At 44.4% G+C, this 26,116-nt stretch overlaps 1 long non-coding RNA gene across 1 annotated transcript; it reads right to left on the bottom strand.

Annotated features, from left to right (window-relative positions):
* Positions 1-20,292: 20,292 nt before the first annotated feature.
* On the bottom strand, positions 20,293-25,027 carry LOC137212251 (uncharacterized). The gene is made up of 3 exons (XR_010937414.1): positions 24,944-25,027; positions 20,816-20,959; positions 20,293-20,543 (listed from the first exon to the last, which is right to left on the bottom strand). It is a non-coding gene; the product is annotated as an uncharacterized lncRNA (long non-coding RNA).
* Positions 25,028-26,116: the final 1,089 nt, after the last annotated feature.

Below are 26,116 nucleotides of genomic sequence, written 5' to 3'. Positions count from 1 at the left end.
CTTTGACGCAGGATGCAACAGTTACCTTCACCAAAACATTACCTCCCCTGAGGCAGTGGGAATTCTGACATCATGTTATGAAACAAAGTAATTGAGAAAATAATAAATTGATTCAAGACATTCTCTAAATATATGTATTGAGCATTATGTGGCCAGCAAGAGGCATGCAACTGGGAAAAGACCTACCCTCCTAGAGCCGAAGATTGGTTAATGAGGTGATGGGGCTCCTGCCAACACAAGGAAGGCAGAGAAAAACCCACTTTATCTCCAGTCATCTTCTCTAAAGGATTCTCAGCCTCTGCCTGCACCTTGAACTGCCTCCTCTTTCTGCCCCTCTCCCCAGCATGCGCCTGATGGCCTGGTGGTTTGAGTAGATGTGAAGGGACCAAGGTCCCAGTCCCAAAGCTTTGTCTACCAAACCAGGCCTGGTGCTGCCTAGAGGGGCCCCAGTCTTCCTCCTCTGCAGCCTTTGTGGATGAGCCATTGTTCCAAAGAGGGAGAAGGGGCCTTGGCTTTACCATCTCCTAGAACATGATGTTGGGAACAGCTCTGATCACTTAGCAGTAGGCGTTGGCTTCCCAGAAGCCAGTTTCCTTTTTTCCTTGCTTGAAAGCCCCAACTTTGTTTGCATGTTCACTTCTCCATCCGTGACTCAACGGTAAAATCCTGCTTAGTTTTGTTAATCCTACTGCCTTGTCAGAGATTGATTTGGGGATGAGGGTATAAATTAGTTCTAGCTAACGTGAAGTGAGCTGGAGAGCGTCTGGGAAGGATCGCTTCCTTCTTAAGAGGAAACCCAGGGAATAAACAGTCTCTCTTCTTACTTGGATCCTGTGGTACATGGAGTCACACCAAGAACGGCAGAAGCTACGTTGTGACGTGAAGGGAGATTCAACCCAATGCGGTGAGGACGACAGAATAGAGAAAAATGGGAAAAAAGCTTCCCTGATGAATTTGATAAGCCACTGAATTAACATATCCTGGAAGTACCTATCTCTGGGTGTCTTTTCTTGCATGAGCTAGTAAGTTGACATACCTGTTGAAGTTGAGGTTGTCTACTTGCATTTAGGGGCATCCTTACTGTGAACTCTCAATATTAGGAGGCCCTCATCCTGAATCAGTTTTGGACTCGATGCTTTCACATACGTAATCTCTATTCTCTTTGCTTTTTCCAATCAAAAATTCCACTTAATACAAAATGCCATAAAAAATAATAATAATGAGATTTCTCTACCTTGTCTGATTCTATGCCTTTCCAACCTCAGACACTTCTTCCATTGCTTCTAAGAAATCAAGCTTCGGAGCTCCTGAAGCACACTTATTTGTTTATTCTTTATGAACCTTTACCAACACTATTCCATCTATGGAAAATAACTTATATCCAGTGAAAATACATCCGTGCTTCAAATCTACTCCAAATCCTTGCAACATGCCACCGGTTAAAATAACTTCCTTCATCTGTGCATTTGCCCTTGGTTTGAATCAGTCCTTTTACAGTTATCCTTCCCTGCTTTATTCTTATGTATATGTTATCAGTCTCCTCAAATAAATGTAAAACTTCTTTAAGGCAGAAATGAAATTATTTTTGTTAGATGACTCATGGAATCACATAGTTTTTGTGTTAGAATTTCTCCTCCAGCCCTGGTCCATTGCCTCTTAGGTAGCAGATACTCCATATAAGTTGCCAAATTGGTTACGTGTGAAATGAAGGGGTTGGGTGAAATGATTCTTCAGATCCTTCCTGACTCTAGGGGACAGTGCTGACCACTAAAGTGAAGTGACACCACGGTTCTTAGAGGTATACAGACCTTTGAGCATTGAAAAGGAAAGAAAGGGAAGCCATAAGTGTGGGTGGTAATGAAATACGACTATCCTGAACTTTTTGTTTTTTAGATTAGCATTTTTAAAACTATACTTCTATTTTTGTATATCTTTATTCATGATATTTACTTTTTGATGACTATCCAGGGTAGCTCTTTGCAAATGCAGAAAGTCCCCTTGTTTGGGAAAAATGTGCTGAAAATAGAATCTCCTAATACGTGGCCAACCATAAATCTTCACAGGCTGCCAATGTTTGGGGTTTTATTGTAGCGTTATACGCCCTTGTGTTAAACTTCGCACGCTCCTGACGTGTTGGGCTTGTAGGGGGATTTGCTTTGCCTGAGGGAAACACTCCAGTAGGCTATTTTTGAACTTGATTTGACATTTAGCCTTGGAAATCCTGTCTTTCCAAGATACTTATACCTGGAGAAGCTTGAAACACAGATGTAAAAGTACATCAAATCAACATTTTAATCATCTGCTCACACGATCTTTCCTAGAGGATTTCCCTGCTGGGGACTTCTCTTTGTGGAGATTAAGTGATGGGTACAATCTAAATACAAGATGGGGGGAAAGTATACAGGGTTCAAGGACTCAAACTTATCCCTTAATTATTTACCTCATATTCTTATCTCTAAGGTGTATGAACATGGGAAAGACACACATACAAAACTCCCAGAGACTCAGTTTTGTTTTAGCTCAATGATGCGTCAAATCTCTGCTTGTTTTTCCACCCGGACCTCAATTAGTTCTATTGGATCACATGAAAGATGGCACCTAGGTACACATTAGCTACTTGGAGGCTTCCACCAAAGAGATGACACGGAGGTGGGATGAGAGTGAGACAGTTGGAGGGAGATAATGGAGGCTGCTGTGGAGGGTGACAAGGTAGGAGTGGGGAAGCTTCGTCTGTTGCTTGATGAGCAGAGAGCTTGGTGACCCGGCCCAGGTGCGGTGCTGGAGATGCTGAAACAGAGATCCTGCCGAGAGCTTGTCCAGAAACAGGCACAACCCTGGGAGTCTGCGGAGGGTCCTGTAGCTGAGGCCATGCCAGTGCCCACGGCGGAGGAGGGAGGCACCGATCCACGCTCTTCGTGTTCAGTTGAATAACGCTTTTTAAAATGTTACTGCCTTTGTTTCAGGTTTTATAGGCAGTAGCTGTTTCTTTCTTTCTTTTTTTTTTTTTGCGGTACTTGGGCCTCTCACCGCTGCGGCCCCTCCCGTTGCGGAGCACAGCTCCGGACGCGAAGTCTCAGCGGCCATGGCTCACGGGCCCAGCCGCTCCGCGGCACGTGGGATCTTCCCGGACCGGGGCACGAACCCGTGTCCCCTGCATCGGCAGGCAGACTCTCAACCACTGCGCCACCAGGGAAGCCCCAGTCGAATAACGTTTTTGACGGATGGCCACTTCTTCACGGTGAAAAGTAGCCACTGAACCAACCTGTTTTAACTTGTCGTAAACCACAGTGGTTCAGTAGCTCTGCACGTCTGCTCGTGTTATTCCTTCTATCTGGAAACATCCCTCTTTGTTCACCTGCCTTCTACCCTCTCCTCCAAAATTGGGAGCACCTACCCGGTCCTGAAAAGCTTCCTTTTCCTGAAGCCTCTCCTGGCCCCGCTTCTCCTCTCATTCGGTAGAATTTACGGTTCTGTTTTTGAGCTGTTCCTCACTGTACATGGCAAATGTGCGCAGTTCCTATCATAGTTTAGCGCGCTTATTTCATATATCTTTCTCCCGTTACTGTTTCTGTCCCCTTGAGGGCAGGGACTGATTCCTAATCATCTTTATATCCCTAGAATTCGGAACACAGCTTGCCTCTTTGTAGGGATCCGTGTATGTTAGCTGGATGCGTACGTGAATGGACAAAGTGTGGTCGGGGAGAGGCTCAGAGAATCATTGGGTAAGGGTTAAAGATTTGAAAGCTTTACTTGGTAGATATGTGCACTGGTGGTCGCTGCCCTACAACTAATTCTTTAAAAACTGTCACCCCCGTCGGGGCATGGAGCCCTGCAATGACGAGCATCCCTTCCCTGCTTCGCTGAGGAATCCTGCTATTAGTACACTACCTGGGGTTATCTGCTCTTCCCCCAACTAAATCCTGTGTGATCTCATAGAAGAAATGAGCCATATCTCATCCTCTGCAAAGGTTGCCAATTTGCAAAATCTGCACAAGCCACTGTCTTGCCTTTGAGGCTGCCCAAGAAAAAATTCCAGGAGGCAATTGACTAGTGCACTACATTTCAGTTTTTTCGCCTCGAGTTAATGGTCATGAGTAAAGAGTTCAGCAGGAAATCTCTCCTTTGCTCTGGAAGGTATTTGGGTTAATAGGGGAGAGTATGGGTTTTGGAGGCCGGCAGATCAGTCTTTGCATCCTTTTCCTTCACTTACAGCTCTATGGTGATTCACTCAATATGCATAAACGTCCATTTCCTTAACAACAAAAATGATAATACCCATTATTTGTTGTCGTAGTAAGAATTAAGTGAGATAATGAACATGTGAATGTATCTAGGGAATAAGCGCCTTCGGAAAGTGGTAGGTATTCTCCGTATTATTATCCTTTCACATAGTTTAGAGTCCTAATTCCCTTCATTAACCTTGTGATATCTTTATTGGTGAGTAGCACTTGTACGTCCAGAGCAGACTCTACGTATTAAACTCTTCTGGAGAGATAGGGATTGCTTGTAACATATTGTAAAAATACCTTGATGGAGAACACCTGATAAGAGAACACCACGGCTGCCATCATTGGGACAATACTAGGATTTCTTCCTTGGAGTCTTGGGACGACTTCAGGCCCAGAATCCTCCTATGTGGCTTTGCGAAGACTGGGTAACTGGGGTTGTGTGTTGGCTTAAAGGGCAGCACAAACCATAGAATTTTCACCATGGAGTCAACAAGTTTATTTTTATTTATTTATTTGAATTTTATTGGGCTATAGTTGCTTTACAATGTTGTGTTAGTTTCTACTGTACAGCAAAATGAATCAGCTATACGTGTACCTATATCCCCTCTTTTTTTGGATTTCCTTCCCATTTAGGTCACCAGAGAGCACTGAGTAGAGTTCCCTGAGCTATACAGTAGGTTCTCATTAGTTGTCTATTTTATACATAGTATCAATGGTGTATGTATGTCAGTCCCCCAGTTTAAACCCCATCTTTGCCACTTACTCGCTAATTGATCTCAAGAAAATGAAGCATGCTGTGGTGGACAGAATAAACCTCCCCTATGCCAACGTCCTAGTCCCTGGAATGTGTATTACAGATGTGATTAAGTTAAGGACCCTGAGACAGACAATATTCTAAACTAGCCAGGTGGGCTCAATGTCATCACCAAGGTCCTATAAGAGGGACATAGGAGGAGTAAGTCAGAAAAAGGAGATGTGTCAATAGAACCAGACTGGGGAGTGATGTGCTTTGAAAATGGAGGAAGGGGCCACTAGCCAAAGAAGGCAGGCAGCTCTGGAAAGTGGAAAAGTCCAGGCAGTGGGTTCTCCCTAAGGCATCCCTCCAGAAAGAACACAGCCCTGCCAACAAACATTGCTGTGTTAAGCCACTAAATTCAGGATAATTTGAAACAGCAGCAGCAGCAAACTAGTACCATCTCAAGCTTTAGTTTCTTATCTCTAATCATGCTATACAGTAAGTGCCCTACATACGAATGAGTTCCGTTCCGAGAGCACGTGCATAAGTCCAATTTGTTCGTAAGTCCAACAGACTTAGCCTGGGTACCCAACTAACACAATCGGCTATATAGTACTGTACTGTAATAGATTTATAATACTTTTCACAGAAATAATACATAAAAAACCAACACAAAAAATAAAGAAAACATTTTAAATCTTACAGTGCAGTACCCTGAAAAGTACAGTAGTACAGCACAACAGCTGGCATACGGGGGCTGGCATCGAGTGAACAGGCAAGAAGAGTTATTGACTGGAGGAGGGAGAGGAGGTGGGAGATGGTAGAGCTGAAGGATCTTCAGCAATAGGAGACAGAGTGCAAGCTGCAATTTCACTCATGCCTGACGTTGATGGAACGCATGTTCGCATCTTTGAAAGCTCGCAAGTTGAAGGTTCGTAAGTAGGGGACTTACTGTACAACAGACGTTTATAGTGTCAGGTCATATTTTAGGCCTGGAAGGTGTAGCCCTGAATAAGACTGTCCCTGGAAGTAGCCACATAGCACAGGGAGATCAGCTCGGTGCTTTGTGACCACCTAGAGGGGTGGGATAGGGAAGGTGGGAGGGAGTCGCAAGAGGGAGGGGATATATGTATACATATAGGTGATTCACTTTGTTATACAGCAGAAACTAACACACCAGTGTAAAGCAATTATACTCCAATAAAGATGTTAAAAAAAAAAAAAAAAAAAGGCTGTCCCTGCCATCCAGGAGCTTCCGTGATAATGGAGAGACAGAAAACAAGGACAAAAAGTAGTAAGTAATTTGTAAGTAGTGCAAAGTCCTGTGAAGAAATAAAGTAGATCCACAGGGTAGAGCGTGAGTGGCTGTGACAGGGAGGGACTTTTCTAGAAGGAATGCTCAGGGCCTTTTTGCAGAAGTGAGATCTGAGCAGAGATTAGAATGATGAGAAGGACCTGGCCCAGGGAAGACCTGCAGGAGACACTTCCCAGGGGAGGAAAGGACACAGGTGTGGTGCTTCCTCGGACAGCACAGGAAGTGGCCAGAAAGGTCACAGAGTGTAGGCGGAAAGCCTGGGGTACGGGAGAGAAGGAGGGGCTGGCAGAGGAGACTGAGAAGGAACGGCCAGGGGGCTGGGGGAAAACTTCAGAGGGGGTGTCCTGGAACCCAAGTGAAGAAGTGCTTCAAGGACGAGGCTGGCATGAAAAAGAAGGAAATGTTGTCACTTGCAGCCCCACGGATGGACTTGGAGGGCGTTATGCTAAGTTAGGTAAGTCAGACAGAGAAAGAGGAATACTGTATGGTCTCACTTATATGCGGAATCTAAAACATACAACACACTAGTGAATAAAATGAAGCAGACTCGCAGATACAGAGATCAAACGAGTGCTTACCAGCGGGGAGAGGGGAGGAGGGAGAGGCAACATAGGGGGAGGGGAGAAAAAGAGGTTATTATGGGATTGTATGAAATCATGTGTGTGAAACATGTGAAGATCGTAAAGCACTGTAGAATTTAAAGACTCTTTCGTTCAATTAAAAAAAAAACAACAACAATGAGGCTGGGATCACCTTTGACAAAAAGTCTTCCCTCTAAGTCTGGTTTTGCTGTTCAGAGGTAACATCCAGACACAAAGGGTAGAGCACATAGAAAACCCTCCAAAAAGATAGTTGTACTTAACATCAGTATTGATGAATTAATTCAGAGCTCTCTTGATGGCTCAGAAACAATAGCTTAGAGCAGACCAATCTTGCAGCCGCCTAGTTACTTGTTTTCTTACTTCGGATATCTTTCCTGTGTTGTTCTTGCTGGTTCCCTTGAAATCACAGGTTCACTAGATAGTGAAGATGAGTCACAGGCAGACAAGCGCGGAATGGACTCTTTTCTGTACCTGTGTGAGGGCTAGCTCTGGAAAGAAAAAGCAAGAGTTTAACAAAAGATAACACTCCACTACAGCTAAGGAAAGTGCTGTTTACTAAAGGACCCTGCTGGCTTTGGGTCATTTCCATTCTAAGAAATGCCGATAAAATCCCACATAACAGCACACGAACAACTGCACGTTGGGGAGATAGGAAACTTCAGTATGCATTTATTAACTAAAGATTTGTGCAAATGATTTCCAACCTTTTTGATGTTAGGACAGCCTCTGATTTTTTTTTTTTTTTTTGGTCTGTTCCTCTCTACTCTGTCTCCTGAGGGCTGTTATGAGATAGTTTTACTATTTGGATTAAATATAATTTTGTTTTGAAAATTCTGCCACCCATTTTAAGATGGTGGAAGACGGTTTCAGGATTGTCAAACTGCACGTGGGAAGTTGGGCTCAAAGAAAAAACAAGTGCACAATGGAGCTGGTGATTCATTTCAACCTGAGAGCATTCCTTAGGATTTGGTGTCATGTAAAATCACTTTGACACCTATGCCTCATCTCTTTTTATTTATTTATTTATTACATCTTTATTGGAGTATAATTGCTTTACAATGGTGTGTTAGTTTCTGCTTTATAACAAAGTGAATCAGTTATACATATACATATGTTCCCATATCTCTTCCCTCTTGTGTCTCCCTCCCTCCCACCCTCCCTATCCCACCCCTCTAGGTGGTCACAGAGCACCGAGCTGATCTCCCTGTGCTATGCAGCTGCTTCCCACTAGCTATCTATTTTACGTTTGGTAGTGTATATATGTCCATGCCACTCTCTCACTTTGTCACAGCTTACCCTTCCCCCTCCCCGTGTCCTCAAGTCCATTCTCTAGTAGGTCTGTGTCTTTATTCCCGTCTTACCCTTAGGTTCTTCATGACATTTTTTTTTCTTAGATTCCATATATATGTGTTATCATACGGTATTTGTCTTTCTCTTTCAGACTTACTTCACTCTGTATGACAGACTCTAGGTCCATCCACCTCACTACAAATAACTCAGCTTCGTTTCTTTTTATGGCTGAGTAACATTCCATTGTATATATGTGCCACATCTTCTTTATCCATTCATCTGATGATGGACACTTAGGTTGCTTCCATCTCCTGGCTATTGTAAATAGAGCTGCAATGAACATTTTGGTACATGACTCTTTTTGAATTACGGTTTTCTCAGGGTATATGCCCAGTAGTGGGGTTGCTGGGTCATATGGTAGTTCTATTTGTAGTTTTTTAAGGAACCTCCATACTGTTCTCCATAGTGTCTGTACCAATTCACATTCCCACCAGCAGTGCAAGAGGGTTCCCTTTTCTCCACACCCTCTCCAAACAAAGGATTAATCTCCAAAATTTACAAGCAGCTCATGCAGCTCAATAACAAAAAAACAAACAACCCAATCCAAAAATGGGCAGAAGACCTAAATAGACATTTCTCCAAAGAAGATATACAGACTGCCAACAAACATATGAAAGAATGCTCAACATCATTAATCATTAGAGAAATGCAAATCAAAACTACAATGAGACGCCTCATCTCTTAATTAAGGGTTTCAGGCACTCTTCTCACCCTGTCATAGCCCACGATGTAGGGAAGCCTGCTGTGCCCTCTCCAAATCTATAGATTCTCTTTCTAGCTGTGTCTGATGCTTCTCTTTCCCTGGGTCTCTGCATCCCAGCTCTCTGCTCTCCTTCCTCGGGGCCTTTGAAGGGATGCTTCTTTCTCCTGGAGCTTATCCAAACCCGTGCTCAGGTAGGGGCATCAACTCAAGTAGTTGTGCTCTCCTGTGGCTCTGGGACCTGAGTGGAGGGCCCTTCAGGTGGCCCAGCAAACCTGCTAACATCCTGGCCGGTTCCAGCACCTGAACCCTGTCTTCTGCGGCTCCAAACCACGCTGGGTTGCAACACACCTCCACAGCCACATGGGGCCCGCCAGTCAAGACACTAAGAGCTGCCACCATCGCCCATTTAACTAGCTCTTCGTCTTGCACGTAGAGCCCACTGCTTCCCTGGAGCCCCCTCCTGGAGTGGTACTCAGCACACCTTAGACCCCAAGTGATATTCAGAGGTAAATGCGTGGGTACACCACTCTCTCACTGCGGCTTACCCACCTCACCTTCCCCTCATCCTTCAGCTCCTCAGCTCAGTTCCCCTCATCCTTCATTACAGTAAGTCCCCTACATACGAACCTTCAAGCTGAGAACTTTCGAAGATGCGAACGTGCGTTCGCGTGTCCAGTCACGTGAGTTAGTTCACGGGTCTGGCGTACCTTGTCACCTGCGTGCATCCTCTACAAGTGGTTGTACTTTTGTGTACTTTACAGTAGAGAGTACAGCAGTCCAGTATCTTTATTGCAAGCCCAGGATGTCCGGAAGAAAGAGGGAAGAGAGAATTGAATCGAGCAAGGAACCAGAGCCTGTGCCATCAACATCTGGGGAGAGTGAAATTGCAGCTTGTCCTCTGTCTCTCTTTTTTTTTTTTAATTTTATTGGAAATACAATTCTGTTTTTTTAAAATTAATTTTTGGCTGTGTTGGGTCTTCATTGCTGTGCGTGGGCTTTCTTTTTAGTTGCTGTGAGCGGGGGCTACTCTTCATTGCGGTGCGCGGGCCTCTCATTGCGGTGTCCTCTCTCGTTTTGGAGCACCAGCTCTAGGTGTGCGGGCTCTAGAGCGCAGGCTCAGTAGTTGTGGCACACGGGCCTAGCTGCTCTGCAGCATGTGGGATCTTCCTGAACCAGGGCTCAAACCCGTGTCCCCTGCCTTGGCAGGTGAATTCCTAACCACGGCGCCACCAGGGAAGCCCGCCCTCCATCTCCTATTGCTGAGGATCCTTCAGCTCTACCATCTCCCACCTCCTCTCCCTCCTCCAGTCAGTAACTCTTCCTGCCTGTTCACTCGATGCCAGCCCCTGTATGCCAGCTGTTGTACGGTACTTCTGTACTTTTCAATGTACTGTACTGTAAGATTAAAAATGTTTTCTTTATTTTTTGTTTGTTTTTATGTATTATTTGTGTGAAAAGTATTATAAACCTATTACAGTACAGTACTACATAGCCGATTGTGTTAGCTGGGTACCTAGGCTAACTTTGCCCGACTTATGAACAATTTGGACTTACGAATATGCTCTCTGAATGGAACTCGCTCGTACGTAGGGGACTTACTGTATAACCAGTCTCTGTCTACACCTCTTGCGCCGTGACCTCTTTCCGCCTCTCTATTAGTTTTCTTTTCCTTTTTTAAAAATTTTTATTGGAGTATAGTTGACTTACAATGTTGTGTTAGTTTTAGGTGTATAGCAAAGTGAATCAGTTATACATATAAATATATAGTTTTCTATGCTGCCATAACAAATTCTCACAGACTTAGGGGCTCAGAACAGCACCTATTTGGTATCACACAGTTTCCAAGGGTCGGGAGTCCAATTACCCCTCTGCCAAGTCCTTTCTTGGGGTCTCACAACCCTGCAACCAGCCAAGAATTGGCCGGGGGCTGCCTTCTGAATCCTCTTCCAAACCCACACAGAGTTCACCTCTGGCGGCTGCAGGACTTATGGTGCTTCGCTTCCCAAAAGCCAGCGGGAGAGCCCTTCTGAGTTCACCAAAGGCCTAACCCGTCTCGGGAGGCTTGCTGGAGGAGCTTGGCTCACCTGGGATAATCTCCTTTGACGAACTCTAAGTATCTGATTAGGGACCTGCAAAATCTCTCCGTCTTTGCTGCATAACATAACGTAACCATCACATCGTCACACCCACTGGCCCTGCCCACGCCAGGGACCGGGAATCTCAGCGGCTGTCTTATTCTGTCCATCACACTGTCTGTTGTACACATCCTCCAAAACACCAAGCCCGGTTACAACTAACACTTCACCTGAATGTATATATTGACGTGGGTGAGAAAAACACACAAACATCCTGACTGACCTCACTTTACATTCTTTTTTTTTTTTGGAAGTATAATTGATGTACAGCGTTGTGTTGTTGTGTTAATTTCTGCTGTACAGCAAAGTGATTCAGTTATACATATGTATACATTCCTTTTCATATTCTTTTCCATTATGGTTTATCACAGGATATTGAATATACTTCCCTGTGCTATACAGTAGGAGCTTGTTGTTTATCCATCCTATATACAATAGTTTGCATCTGCTAATCCCAAACTCCCAGTCTACCACTTTACGTTCTCAGCCACAAACTTAACACTCAGTTCACTTGGGCCCTTTGGGGTTTCCAGCTCGCCCATCTGTTTGTTTTCTTCCTTCTCTGGATGAAGACTCTCCTCTAAGACGCTCCTACCCTCCTGACTGCTTTTGAAAGTGAACATTTGGAAGCTAGTGCCAGATGACGTTCCCACAGTCCCATCACCCATCTCCTACCTCCCCCGCGTCTGCACCCACACCCCTGCTTTCCTGTCCATTGTATTGGGTGAGCCGTATACACGCGATCACAAGCCAACCCTCCCTGACGTGCCCTAGACCCCCTCCCCTCGCCTGCTTAGGGACAGAGTTCCTGTAATTGTCTCCTTCTTACTCTCCATCGTTCACTCTTCCTACTGTAAGGGTCATTCCTCATTTCTTCCATCTTAAAAACATCCCTTTCATGACCCCAGCTACAGCCTTGATTCTCTTCCCCTTCTCAGCAACACTCCTTAAGACTTGTCTGTGGTGGATCTGTCTCACAGAGCTGTCTACACCTGCTTTTCTCCGTTCTCTCTGGAATCCACTTCAATCAGGTATTGCCTCCACCATTCCGTAGTCACAGCTCTTGCCAAAGCCATAAATGGCCTCCTTTTTGCCAAACCCAGTGGTCAGTTCTCACTCCTTATCTCACTGAAGCATTTCACACTGCTGAGCACATGCTCCTTCTTGAAACTCTTTACCTGGTTTCTGGGATACCACCCTCCATTGCTTTTCCTGTTTCATGATGTAGTATGATATCCAGTAGTTAAATGTAGGGACGCAAGGTGCAAGGGAGTGTGTACACAGTGCTAGTATTTGTGTAAAAATGATGTATGTGCTTGTACAGGCAGAAAATGTACCTGTGAGGAAACGCAAGAACATTGGTTGCTTCTAAGACAGGGAATCTCAGTGGCTGGGGACGAGATTTAGGTCCTTTTGTATCTTTTGTCTTTTTTGTTGTGTGAAGATAGTACCTATTCAAAATAAATGAAATTAAAAGCACACAAACTGAATCATAGGAATCGGTCAGTTGGGTTATGGCAGAAGTGGTGGCCAACTTGCAGATGCCAAGTGTCTGAGGCCCTCAGCCTCTTTGCTGGAGTCACTAGGTGGCTATGGCTCTCCGGTCTCTGAACAATGGCACTAAGATTTCTGGTGTGGAACGCACTTCTGGCAACAGGGCCAACTAGACCATTAAATTTTTCAGTAAAACTATGTCAAAGGGAAATAGTTCATGAATTCCGTTTTGGCCTGTGGGAAAAAGACACAGAAAAGGCAGAATTGCATGAAGCAAGAGGTGGTCATGAACTTGATGTGTTCCTCAAATCGTTGTAATACCAGAGAAATGGGAAGAGGAGGAAAAAAGGATCCACCTTAGAAGGGAAAAGAAGATAGAACAGCTTGATTAATATACAATTGAAAGGAACCTTGAGGGTATATTAATTTTTTAAAAAATTAAAAAAAAATTATTATTATTTTTTAAGTCTTTATTGAGTTTGTCACAATATGGCTTCTGTTTTATGTTTCGTTTTTTTGGCCTGAGGCATGTGGGATCTTAGCTCCCCAACCAGGGATCGAACCCTCACCCCCTGCATTGAAAGGTGAAGTCTTAACCATTGGACTGCCAGGGAAGTCCCACTTTTAATTAAAATTAATTTAAAATTTAATTTAAAAATTTTCAAGGAGACGGAATACATATCGCCTAAAGTTTTATTTCAGAGCTTTATAAAAGTACAATATCGTTACTATTTGTCATCCGTAAACTGTGTCGATCTCTTGTTCCTTATTTGTTCCTTATATTTAAAACATTCTGTTTTGACTCACAAAGAGGGATACATTTAAGCTCCTCAGTATTGTGTTCTGTTATGTGGAGGTGTTAAGTTGAGTGCATGTGTGTGTGAGGGGGTGGGGACGTGGGTACTGGTCAAGACTCCTTTTTCACAATTACGAGATGTCTAGATGAGTCATGGAAAGTTTCTTCTTACATGGTCCTTTGAGAATCCCCACTTCCCCTTTTTCCAACCTGAATCCACACTACCACAACCAGACCCTCCACGATACCCATGTGTCTGTTCCATTTTTTGACTTGAGGGCTGTGAGATTAAAATAGCCATTTCCTTATTTATCTAGAACCCTCTTTGCTGACCCTAGATCCTCGAGCTCTTTTAATTTGTGTTCCTTCATTCATTCATTTATCGAGGTAGCTAGGTAGGGAGGAGTTTGGGGAAATGTCAGGTTTTAATACGTGGAATGCCAGAATGCCAGGTTCAAAGCCACAGAGTTGTTAAAGCACGTTCAGCTTTAGGCGGTGTTAGTACAGACCTGGGGCCGAGAATGAGGACGATGACAGGCCCCTATAGTCGCGTAGACTTGGTAATACACAGGGTATGCTGTACTCTTACAAGGCTCTCTTTTGAGAAAGTTGGAGGAATTGGGAAAGAAGAGAGGAGAGCATGATACCTGCCTTCAGATATTTTAAGGGTGAGAAGAGTTTAGCCTTGTAAATGCCAAGTGGTGAAATTCGGACCAAGTGTTGTAGGTACTGGAATTCAGACCAAGGGTGGCTCGAAGTTGGGAAGAAAATGATTTCTTTCCAAATATTTGAATCCCCCAGAGACAAAATTGGAGGCCTGGGGGAGGGGCACACACTGTCTCTGAAGGTTCCAGCACAGGCCGGGCAGGTTTAATTTTCAGTTGGATAATTGGAGAAGATGACATTTCATGTTTCTTTCTTTTCTATTTATGTTCTAGGAGAGTGGCTCTTGACTTTTTCTGAGTCTTGAATTCTTCTACGAATCTAATAAAAACTAGCACCTCTCTCCCCAGAAACCAAAGCACATATGATACTATTTCCTCCTATACTAGATAGAAAAAATAGATTGAAAGAGAACAGCTCTGCAGGAAGAACCCCTAGGTCCCCAAAGATAAGATGTTGAAAACTACTGCTCTGGATTATTTCTTGTTCCCAGAGGGCTTGAAAAATTAAAGGTTTCATCAGAAACTAAAGATGCTTTTTAATCATGCTTCAAGAAATAGCACTTTCCTCCAAATTCATTTAAACAAAGCACATAGATCTTTGAAATTAATTTGTTTTTGTGGACTTTGTAACAAATAGGTCGGAAACAATAGCAGATTAAATATCTAGTAATTGGGAACCCTCTTGAAAAGTAGAATTCTAAAATTAGTTGAATTTAAGTGCTAACTATTTATAGATTTGTTTATAATGAACAACTTCACCTATTTTCTTACATGGTCCTTATGAGGCAGGCAGAGTATTTACAATCCCTTCACTTTACAAATGACCAAACTGAGCTTTAGAGAACTTCATTGGGTGGCCTGAGGTCAAAATTAGAGGGAGCCTGTATCTGATGAAGAGTCATTCGTAATTGGATTCAATTCCTGGTGCTGATGTGTGACCTTAGGGAAATCAACACCTCTTTACCTCAGTGCCCTCATTTGTGGAGTCAGGGTAATGGTAATGCTAACCTTCCAGAGGTGCTGTCAACCTTTAAATGAGATTTATGGCCTTCGTACATATCAGTGAGGTGTGTCTAAGACATGTGTCCTGAGTTGGTATATGTAAACTGCTTAGCACAAAGGCTAGTTCAGAGCAAGGCAGTGATTATTAAAAAGTTAGTTAATGGGGCTTCTCTGGTGGCACAGTGGTTGGGAGTCTGCCTGCCGATGCAGGGGATGCAGGTTCGTGCCCCAGTCTGGGAGGATCCCACGTGCCGCGGAGCAGCTGGGCCCGTGAGCCATGGCTGCTGGGCCTGCACGTCCGGAGCCTGTGCTCCGCAACGGGAGAGGCCACAGCAGTGAGAGGCCCGCATACCAAAAAAAAAAAAAAAAAAAAAGATAGTTAATGATAAAATTAAAACAGAAGCTAATTCTTTAGGCCTTGTATTCTGCAATGCCTTCTAGTAAAAGGAATAGTTAGTATCAGTTTTAACAAAAAAATTCAATTTTGTGTATTACCCGTAAAGATGGTCAGATGCAATGGTAAGAACAGAAAACCCACATTTGATTATTAAAATGGTTATTTATTACCAGTGTCATTTAAATGTCTGTTTTGCTTATCTAATTCTGTGTAACAAAATTCCCCCAAGTTAGTAGCATAAAGCAACCCTGTATTATACTCCTCATTTCTGTAGGTAAGGGTTTCAGGCCAGGCACCCAGGAGAAGGTCACCTTTAGCTGCTGTATGTGTAAATTTAACCATTATATGTCAAATAATTATCTGCAGGGACTGACACCTTGTGGGTACTGGACATGTGCTGTCTTCGAGGCAGCAGACTTGGTTCTAGTTGCTCCTGTTGTCGCCCAGTTTGGGCAAGTTACTTATCCTCACTCACCCTTAATAGCCACAACCATCGAGTCACAACCTTGAACGAATTTACAAGGCTCCTTCAAACTCCTAAAAAAGCATTGATTTACTGACTTTTGTTTTTCTGTTATACCCCTCTGTAACTCCAAATACACGTGTTAAAACGCACATTTATCGAGTGTCTGTAGTGTAAATGCTTGGATAGATGAAGAATGTCCGTAAAGGAAAAACTTCTGTTGAATACTCTAGGAAGCAAAAAGAGAAAACCCCTCTTCTAAGCACAACTCTGTACGGCACTCAGACTTTTTAATATTGCAACGTGCATCCTACATCTATCTACAGAATCATAGTGCCTTATCTCCTGTGTCTCTGGGACATCATTAAAGTGCTTCATTGGTTACAATTCTGATTTTATCTATGTCCTGGGCTTCTCCATTCTTGCCCTTTTAAGGTCCTCCTCTGGCCAGTTACAGCACCTCTGGGCCCCAGCCCAAAGTCTCCTTAATGGGTAAACATTATGTTCCCATATAAGAGGGATGAGAGTGAATCTTTGTAGGCAGCCCTGCTGGGGAAACCATCTGTTAGGTGCGGGCGTTCTGCGCTTCAGGAAAGTCCCCGAATGATACTAAATTCTATCCTTGCAGAGAGGAGTCTGCCTGCTTAGATATGTGAAGAGGTTTATATGCATCACCTTACTGAATCCTCAAACAACCTTGTCAGATGAGGAACGTGAGACATGGAAGGGCTAAGTAAGCGGCCTGAGGTGAAGAATCTAGCAAGGGGCGAGGCAGGAGCTGCCGTAACTGCTGGAGCACAGATCTGGGCAGTGGAGTGCGGGCTTGCACGGGGATGATTTGGGTACCTGGTGGCCTCTTCAAGGCTGGTGTCGTGCAGCGTGCGCACTTGGGGCACGTGTTTGGGGTGGGGAGGCATGAAGAACCACAGAGTGTTTAAAAGAAAACATAGCAGAGCTTGGCAGCAAATGGAAAAGGAGAGGAAGAAAGGGGAGAATAAAGTTACTACGCGTTGAAACCTGCTGTGGGGAAATACACATGTTACTGATTTGACTGAGGAGTCTCACTTCCTTGAGGTATAAATAGGATTCTTTCCCCTGCAAACTACTACCAACGGTGCCCTCTTCAACCAGCCTTCCCTGCTGGTGACAGGTTCCTTTACCAACGTCTCAGGCCGAGTCCGTGCCTTTTCCGTCAGTGTTGGTGTTAACAGTCTTATTTCAGTTGCTCTCCAGGCCAGCTTCCTGGGCTGTGGGCAGGGCTGGTGCGGCCACCGGGGACCCTGATCTCAGAAGGGCCCTGGGCTTGCAGTTGAATGCTCTGCACTTGCCATCTTGACATGCTTAGTAATGTCGTCTCTGGATACGTACTTGTAAGTCTGATGGGACAAGGTACCCGGGGGCTTTGGAGCCTCAGCCCCATGTGGAAGACCTTCTTTCACCACCCTCACCCCCTCCAGCCTCAGAGCCCTACAGAAATACTCCCCTTCCTGCCACTAGCCAGCGATGGCTGCTGCCTGTCCCCAGGGGGCCCGGGAGGAGTCGCACAGCCCAGGGCCTCCATGTGGGGCACAGGTGCCAGGCCCCGTGGTGGGCAGCACAGGCTGGGTGAGCCTCTGACCCACTCCCAACCCAGATACCAGCACTGAGGGTGCAGCACCGCTCAGGACACATGTCCCCTGCGAAGGGGAGCCTGGGGACTGTTAGGCCCGAGTGCAACCTTGTAGCCCATTTGGGCTCCTGGAGCTCATGAGGGTCCTCACTTGGCCTGTGACGGTCCCTGTGCTTGAGGAAGAGTGACATTAAAGAGGAATAAAAAAACTCCATGACAGGTTGAAAGGCCATGGATGAAAGGCAAAAGCTTTGACTTTTAGTAGTTTTAAGGGTGATGTTTCTTGCTTTTAAAGCAAGGAGCCTCACATGTTCGTTTTGCATTGGACCCTGAAAATTATGTAGTCAGTTTGGGTTATTTATGTATTTATTTTTTTATTGGATTCCAGTTGATTTATAGTGTTGTGTTCGTTTCAGGTGTACAGCAGAGTGAATCCGTTGTACATATACACACATCCATTCTTTTTCAGGTTCTTTTCTCATATAGGTCATTACAGAATATTGAGTAGAGTTCCCTGTGCTGTACAGTAAGTTTATTACGTTTTAATCATCTTATCCTTTTACAAACTCTAATCTCATATTCAACTGAGCATGCTCCTACTGCCTCTCCCCTGCTCTCCGCCCCCCCCCCCCCGCCCCCTGCTTGTTCCTTCAGGGTGGTGAAGGCGCAGGATGGCTCTGGGGACTTGGGGACGTGACAGCCCCATGGCAGGGATGGGAGGATGCTGCTTGTTTTCTGTCGTTCATCATAATTGCTGTAGCAACTTGTCTCCAGAGGCTCTCCCGATCTGCTGCTAAGGGACTCAAACCCAAGGAGCTTTTCTAAGTCACGGTGGTGTCTCCTGGGACCTGGCTACCACGGCTGCTGACTTCTAGTTGATAGCTGCACTCAGGGTTCGTGTGAGGAGGGTGGGACCCTGCGGACCCACCCTGACCCCAACCTATCCTCTGTGGTCCTGACTCTGGAGCCTCGGGGCTCAGGTAGGTACCATGCCGTGTATCTGGGTAGTTCTTGGCCCTTCTCTGCTCGTTTTCCCCTGAGCTCTGTTGGCACTGGGACCAGTTGGCCATTCTGGTGACTCAGAGGACATCCAACTGGGGAACAAAGTACCACTGTCACCATCTCTCAGTTACACAAAAACTTCAAGACACATCTCTCTTCTTGAACTTAGACCTTCGTTTCTGAGACACAAATCAGTCCACAAAAGGGATGTTAAATGGAAGAGAGTGGCCTCTCCTTACAAACACGGCGTTTCTCCCCTAATCTCCAGACAGCCCAGATCATCCTCTCTTGCCCAAGGGGGCAGAGTGAGCAGGGGGCTCCTTGTAGGAACTGAGCCCACTTTGGACTCAAATTTATTATCTCTGCTTCCAACAGAACGCTGACTTCGCTCCAATCCCTGCGGTCATTTGGTAATCCCTTAGGGCAGGAAAAGATCTTAATTACCAGAACTCACAAAGTCCTGTCATCCACATGAACACACATCATTTCGCAAGCTCGGCAATGAGTATATGTGTCAACATCATTAATCGATATTTACTTGGTAGTATCTGTCATGTGCCTACCGTTTAGGGAGTGTCCATATAAGGCATTGTCCGTAGCCTCGAGGGCTTTTCAAATAAGTTGGAGAAGAAGAGACATCCACACAAAGCTATCAGGGACAGCACATGATGATATACGTGAGATGCTGAAAGAATGGTCTAGGCAACAAGAATTGGTTAAGTGCGAGAGGAGGGATTCCAGTGGCCAGGAGGGTCTGGGAGGATGTAGAGCAAGGAGGACTTAGGACACAGTAGGGCCTTGAAGGGTGTGTAGGATTTAGAGAAGCCAAGGAAGGAGGGAGTAGATAAGCAAAAGCGTGGAGTTCGGATTGTCTGTGGTATTTGAGGAATATTCCACCATACACAGAACCTTTGTCCATCTTTCCCTGAAGAACTCCCAGCCCCTTCCCAGGGGTAGTCTTGCCCTGGGAGCCATTCATGCTGTAGGTGACCATCGGGGATGCAGTGATGGGTGTTGCTCATTTTATTTTAATTAATTAATTAACTTATATAAATTTATTTATTATTTTTGGCTGCGTTGGGTCTTCGTTGCTGCCCGCGGGCTTTCTCTAATTGTGGCGAGCGGGGGCTACTCTTCGTTGCGGTGTGCGGGCTTCTCATTGCAGTGGCTTCTCTTGTTGCAGAGCACGGGCTCTAGGTGCTGGTGCTTCAGTAGTTGTGGTGCGTGGGCTCAGTAGTTGTGGCTCACGGGCTCTAGAGCACAGGCTCAGTCGTTGTGGCGCACGGGCTCAGCCGCTCTGCAGCACGTGGGATCTTCCCGGACCAGGGCTCGAACCCGTGTGCCCTGCATTGGCAGGCGGATTCTTAACCACTGTGCCACCAGGGAAGCCCGGGTGTTGCTCATTTTAGGCTGCTACCCTGATGGGGTTTCTGCCAAACCCTGCAGCCCGGCCTTTGGCATTCAACGCCAGGGCCTCCAAGTGAGCAAGACAGAAGGACGATCTGTCTTCACCAGCAGCAGGTAGCTAGGGGGCCAGCCACAGCCCTCCACAGGCATGGAGACATTCAGATGCACAGATGCAAAGATAAACACCGGTTCTCAGATACAGTGAGATCCGGATACAGTGCCAGCCAGCCTGGAGAGTCCTATGGAAGCCCCACCATGAGAGCCCTGGGTCCCTGCTGATCATCTACTACAGGAGGCCAGGAACTTGTTCAGGAAATAAAATCATTTTTCCTCAAGCCAGATTATCTGTCTTAGGACAGGCTCCCTAGAGGCAGAGCTTGAGGCAGGGATGGGGTTCCCGTGATCTGTGGAGGGTCAGCCCTTCGGGAGAAAGCTGTCAGAGACCAAGGGAAGGAGGGTCGAGGAGGGATGGAACCGGGAAGAATGTGATCGAAGGTAAAGTCTGGCGCTGGCCCCATGGTGGAGGGGGGGAGTGGGGGTGTGCCGTGGGGCTGGTGGGACTGGGCTCTGAAAAGTGGTCCTTCCTTGAGATCAGGGGCTATGTTTCTGTAGCCTGGATCAGACGGGGGCTGCGGGCTCTGGTGGGAGGAGAGAAGAGACTTAACTCCTAGGTTGGCTCTGGCCAGGAGGGAGCTTGGAGAAGCTGAGTAGCATGAACTGTTAGCAGCCAACATTCCTAGCAGCCGGGTAATGGGTGTAGACGCCCAGGAAAGTCCATCTGGGCAGAACTAGGCAAGTGCCCCACAGTGTTTACCACAATATCAGGACAGGGACTTATTATTGTTAAGTAGTTCAGTGTCACTCTTCACCCTACCTGCCTCCCTGGACCCAGATAGGGCCCCAAACCCACCTGCACAAGAAATCAGGGCCCATCACAAAGCTTTTTCTTGGTAGCAGCACAGAGAAGTGGCCAAAGCTTTGACACTGTGTTTTTCTTCCTTTCCATCAGATGATGGCTGTCCTAGGTAGGGCAGGAGGTCCCGGGTGTCATTCTCTGTAAACCAAGCAAGGTAATTGCGGTCAGTACAAAACAGCCCTGGGTGCAGGAATTGAGAAAGGTGTGTGTAGGTTTCCTCTTTTCCAGTTACACAAGGAATTAACTTTGGCTTTGAAGTTGCAATATCTATGATTTACTGGCATTTGGAGAATAGATTCAGACTGAATCACTTTTATAGCACCAGAACAGCATGCTTCCTCATTAAGTGGAAAAACAAACTGGAGAGAAGAGACTTAACTCCTAGGCCTGGCTCTAGATTTTAGTCTCCCAGATTTTCTTACTGTAATTGAACCATGAAGCTTTTAAGTGTAAAAAGAAATGGAATGATACAGTTTTAAATTCTTATCAGTTCTGATGGGAAATGGTGGCTTTTGTAGAGTGGGTGGAAGTGAAATGGGGAAGGAGTATGACAGGAATGAATTTGTCCAGATAAAGAAAAAAGAATAACAGTCTCATGTTAAAACAATTTTTCAACAAAACATTTGGCTTAAAATTTACTTAAATTTCTGATGTAGTTCACTTTTAGAATTTTACATACACAGACTTACGAAATGGGGATCATAGTGTACAGTTTGTAACCTGTATTTTAATTAATAATGAATATTATTATTCCATTTTATGAATGTGTCATAATGTGTTTAATTGATCTTCTGTTGAACATTTAATTTATTTCTGGGGCAGTGACATTTTGATTTTAATTACGCACAGTGCCAAAACAGTATCACAGATAAATAGGCTGGATTCTTATTGTTTGGTCACAGAATTTCCTTTGTCATTGAATAAAATTTGTAAAAGTACTTTTGCATTTCAGAACAAGTTTACTAAGTGGTTATCTTCTTGACGAAATGCCTCATGTGATGGAGATCAGTGCTATTTAGAAGCACAAGTTTATTTAAAAATTATCCAACAAATACGTACTTCCACAAGCAGAATTTTCCATTCCAAGACTTCTGAGGTAAAGGGGAAATTGGTATAATCCTTACTGCCACAGTAAAATTAAAATCATGCCGCAATAAAGTCCTTATACTGAGCAGTTAGTGGCTCCTGGGAAATAATTTTTAATTAGAAAAAAACCAACAAATGACATTGAATCACTAGCTTTTTTTGGCATGTCATTCATTACTAAGGAAATATGAGAAAGACCACTCGGTTTGAAAGTCAAAACAAACCACACCATTGTTCAAGTCCTCTGGTTTTCGAGGGCCTAAGATGTGTCCCAGCTCTGGTGTTCCAGTTGCGGTGTCTTGTAAGTAAGTTCTTGCCTATTAATTGAGTAGGGGGCCACTGCACAATCTCTATGGTCCCTTTTGTTCTAAGAACAGAAATTCTAAGAATAGAAAGATGCAGAAATTCACACAGAGTTAGGCCCAGAGCCAGGGATATTGCATTCTTATGATTCTGAGCTCTGCAGAACACCTACACACACACACACACACACACACACACACACACACACACACACAGGTCCTTTAAAACAAAACATAAGAGACTTTGATTCCAAAGTCACCTACACCATTAACTAGCTGTCTTAGAGTTCACCTTTGTGTGTCAGTTTTTGCATCTATAAAGTAAGGGGTTAAACTAGAACAGATGGAGAGCCACAGACTTTTAGTGCTGGAAGGTACTGTCAACCTTTGAAACAGAAAGGTAAGCAGTTTAGCCAGCAACATGGAGGCTATTTGGGTAGTAGAGGAATTGCAGTTTGGGACATGCAAACTATGGCAAACCATGGGCAAGTTCAGAGAACAAAGGTGAGCAGCATTTTTTGTTTTTATCAGCACAATCACCCTTTTGTTTTTGTTAATTTTTCTCACACCTCATTTATAGAGGAAAGGAGGAAGCTGGGGGTGGTGTTTAGAAGAGAGGAGAGTTCGGGGTTGTGGTGGCTTCTCATTGGCTGAGTTGCAGCGAATTCTCATTGGCTGGGTCGTCACTGGGTGAGGAGAAAGTCTTCCTTTTTTCTGCTGGAGTAGTACCTGCCTGAGCACCTCCCTCTTTAGGGTTTCCTGACTCCATTTTGAATGAGGTTTCCTTTTATTCATGTTCCTAGTCCTTCGTGGAATCAATGCAATCCTTTCTTTTTCCAAATAGGAAATCGAATGCTAGATGGGGTCGGGGGATACAGAGAGTAGGGGTTACAGCTCAAGTTTATACCCAGATCGTTTAATAAGCACATCCAGTGTGCTCTCACATGATTACCAATCTCACAGCTATTTTGCTCTAAAATTTATGAATTCGTGATCATCCAAATGAGAGTTTATACTAAGAGTGAACATGATGACTAGGATCCTATAAATTTGTCATGTTTTGGGCAGGGGGACTGTTGCTCAAAATTGGCAGTCAGCTAACAAGCTTTGAGTGCCCTTTGAACGGAGGTTGTTTTGCTCTTCATCCAGAGAGAATAAATTTAAACCATCATCTATCTTTCTTGAGTCCCTATCTGCCCGTTCTCAGACTCAGCCCTGTGGCTAAAAGCATGGCCAAAAATAGCAACACAGAAAAAACAGATACAAACAAGTAGTAACTTGGAGGGGGAGTGGGTAAAGCAAACGATCACAGAGCAGGCTGTGCTATTTATTCGAGTCAACTCTTAAAATAGGGACAGGCATAATCTTGTGGACACAACCTTATTTTGAAATAAAGTACTTTCTATTCAAATATCAGCTGGCCTTGGGGCTAATGTTAATGCAGCTTTGCAACCAGCTACTTTGTAGATGACACAGTGTATCAGCAGATTTGCATGCAACTGTGACCCTGGTGAGGCTAGCACTTGCTCCTTCTCTGGGAGGTAAGGCTTCAAGGGAGTCAACTTGCAGACAGTGGTACAGCCTTCCTCAGAGGCTGCCAGGTGGGAGGTGGAGAGGGTTCTCTGATCCCAATCATTTTCCCTGACATAGATGTTGTTGGGTGCATTAGGTGTTATTAGCAACTAGAGTCAACAGGACAACATAGGGGTGGGAATGTAAGAAATACGTAGCAAGCAGAGAACCAGAAGTCACCGGGTCATGTAGAAATGCACTCCGGGTTCGGCCCCTGGCCAGGGGTTGGAGCTGCCTTTTCTGCTCGTTTCTTCATCACTGACATAGGCATTGCTAACTGTTCTTGAACATGTTTATTCAAGGAGTGAGAAAGTCGAATTACCCTGCACCCCGAGTACTGATTACAGTTGAGCGTGAATTTTCCTCCAACCCACTTAAGGATGGGAAAGGTTAGTTGAGCAGACGATCACACTAGCTACCAAAACCTTCCTAGAGGAAATGGACCACCCCTTAGTTCTCTATATCATGATGCTATGGCAACATGCCAGAGAGGAGGGATCAGTAAACTTTTTCTGTGAAGAGCTAGTTAGGAGGTATTTTCAGCTTTGTAAGCCACACAGTCTTTGTTGAAACTGTACAACTCTGCTTTGTAGGCTGAGTGCAGCCATAGACAACGAATAAATGAGTGAGTGTGTCTGTGTTTCAACAATATTTAATTTACAAAAAGAGGGGCAGGATGAATTTATAGTTTGCCAACCTCTGCCAGAGAACGTAGACGTATCTTCTATCTGTTATAGATGTGGGTGGTGCTATTTTCTGCTAGTTATTCATTTAGAAATCTTTGTGTTATCTTTGATTTCTTTTTCTCCTTTATTTCCCACATTTACTCATTAATCAGTGTGATTGATTCTCCCTTCTCAATAGCTTTTCTGTCGTCTCCTCCAAGGCCTTTTTTGACCAACTTATCTAAAGCAGGTTCAACCCATCTGTTTCCCATCTCAGCGCACTGTGTATTATTTCCTTCATAGCTCTGGCTACAGCATGAAATTATCTCATTTATTTGCTTACTTGTTTATTATTTGTCTCCCACACTGGAATATTCTTGAGGGCAGGTTCTTTGTCTCTCTTCTTTACTGCCTGGCACAAGGCAGGTGCTTAGTGAATATTTGTTAAAGAGAAAGGACCCAGGGACTTCACTGGGGCCGAGTGGTTAAGACTTCACCTTCCAATGCTGGGGGTGCAGGTTTGACCCCTGGTTGGGGAGCTAAGATCCCGACATGCCTTGGGGCCAAAAAACTGAAACATAAAACAGAAGCAATATTGTAACAAATTCAATAAAGACATTAAAAAAATGGTCTACATCCAAAAAAAAAAATCTTAAAAAAAAATAAAGAGAAAGGACCCAGAAAAAGTCCCCTAGCCTCTAATTTCTCACATTCTGCATTTCATCTTTCATGTGAAATCTAGAGCTATGACATCAGTCAAGGCGCAATAGGAAAAAGCTAACATGCTTAAAATAGAATAAATAAAGAGGGGATTAATACAGGGGCTGTGAAGCCACTATGGAGAACAGTATGGATGTTTCTTAAAAAACTAAAAAAAAGAGCTACCGTATGATCCCACAGTCCCACTCCTGGGCATATATCTGGAGAAAACCATAATTCGAAAAGATATATGTACCCCAATGTTCATCGCAGCACTATTTACAACAGCCAAGACATGGAAGCAACCTAAATGACCATCAATAGAGGAATGGATAAAGAAGATGTGGTACATCTTCTGGATGTACCACATCCAGTGTGGAATATTACTCAGCCATTAAAAAGAATGAAATAATGCCATTTGCAGCAACATGGATGGACCTAGAGATTGTCATACTGAGTGAAGTAAGTCAGACAGAGAGAGACAAATACCATATGATATCGTTTATATGTGGATTCTTAAAAAAGGGTGCAAATGAACTTATCTACAAAACAGAAATAGAGTCACAGATGTAGAAAACAAACTTATGGTTACTGGGGTGTGGGGGGGTAAATTGGGAGATTGGGATTGACATATACACACTACTCTATATAAAATAGATAACTAATAAGGACCTACTGTATATCACAGAGAACTCTACTCAATACTCTGTAATGGCCTATATGGGAAAATAATCTAAAAAAAGAGTGCATGTATGTATATGTATAACTGATTCACTTTGCTGTACACCTGATATTAACACAACATTGTACATCAACTATGCTCCAATAAAAGTTAAAGGGGCTGTGAATAAAAGTGTGTGCATGTGACAGAAACAAAAAGGAATAGTGGGGCTGTTAACCATCCATAGGTCTGAGATCACAAGTCAAGGAGTTGTAACAAAAGCCTGAAATGAGAGGGTTCTAGGGAGAGA

Source organism: Pseudorca crassidens, chromosome 2 (genome assembly GCF_039906515.1).
Source record: "Pseudorca crassidens isolate mPseCra1 chromosome 2, mPseCra1.hap1, whole genome shotgun sequence".
NCBI lineage: Eukaryota > Metazoa > Chordata > Mammalia > Artiodactyla > Delphinidae > Pseudorca > Pseudorca crassidens.
The sequence above is the reverse complement of the archived record's forward strand: the minus strand, read 5'-3'. Positions and strand labels throughout refer to the sequence as shown.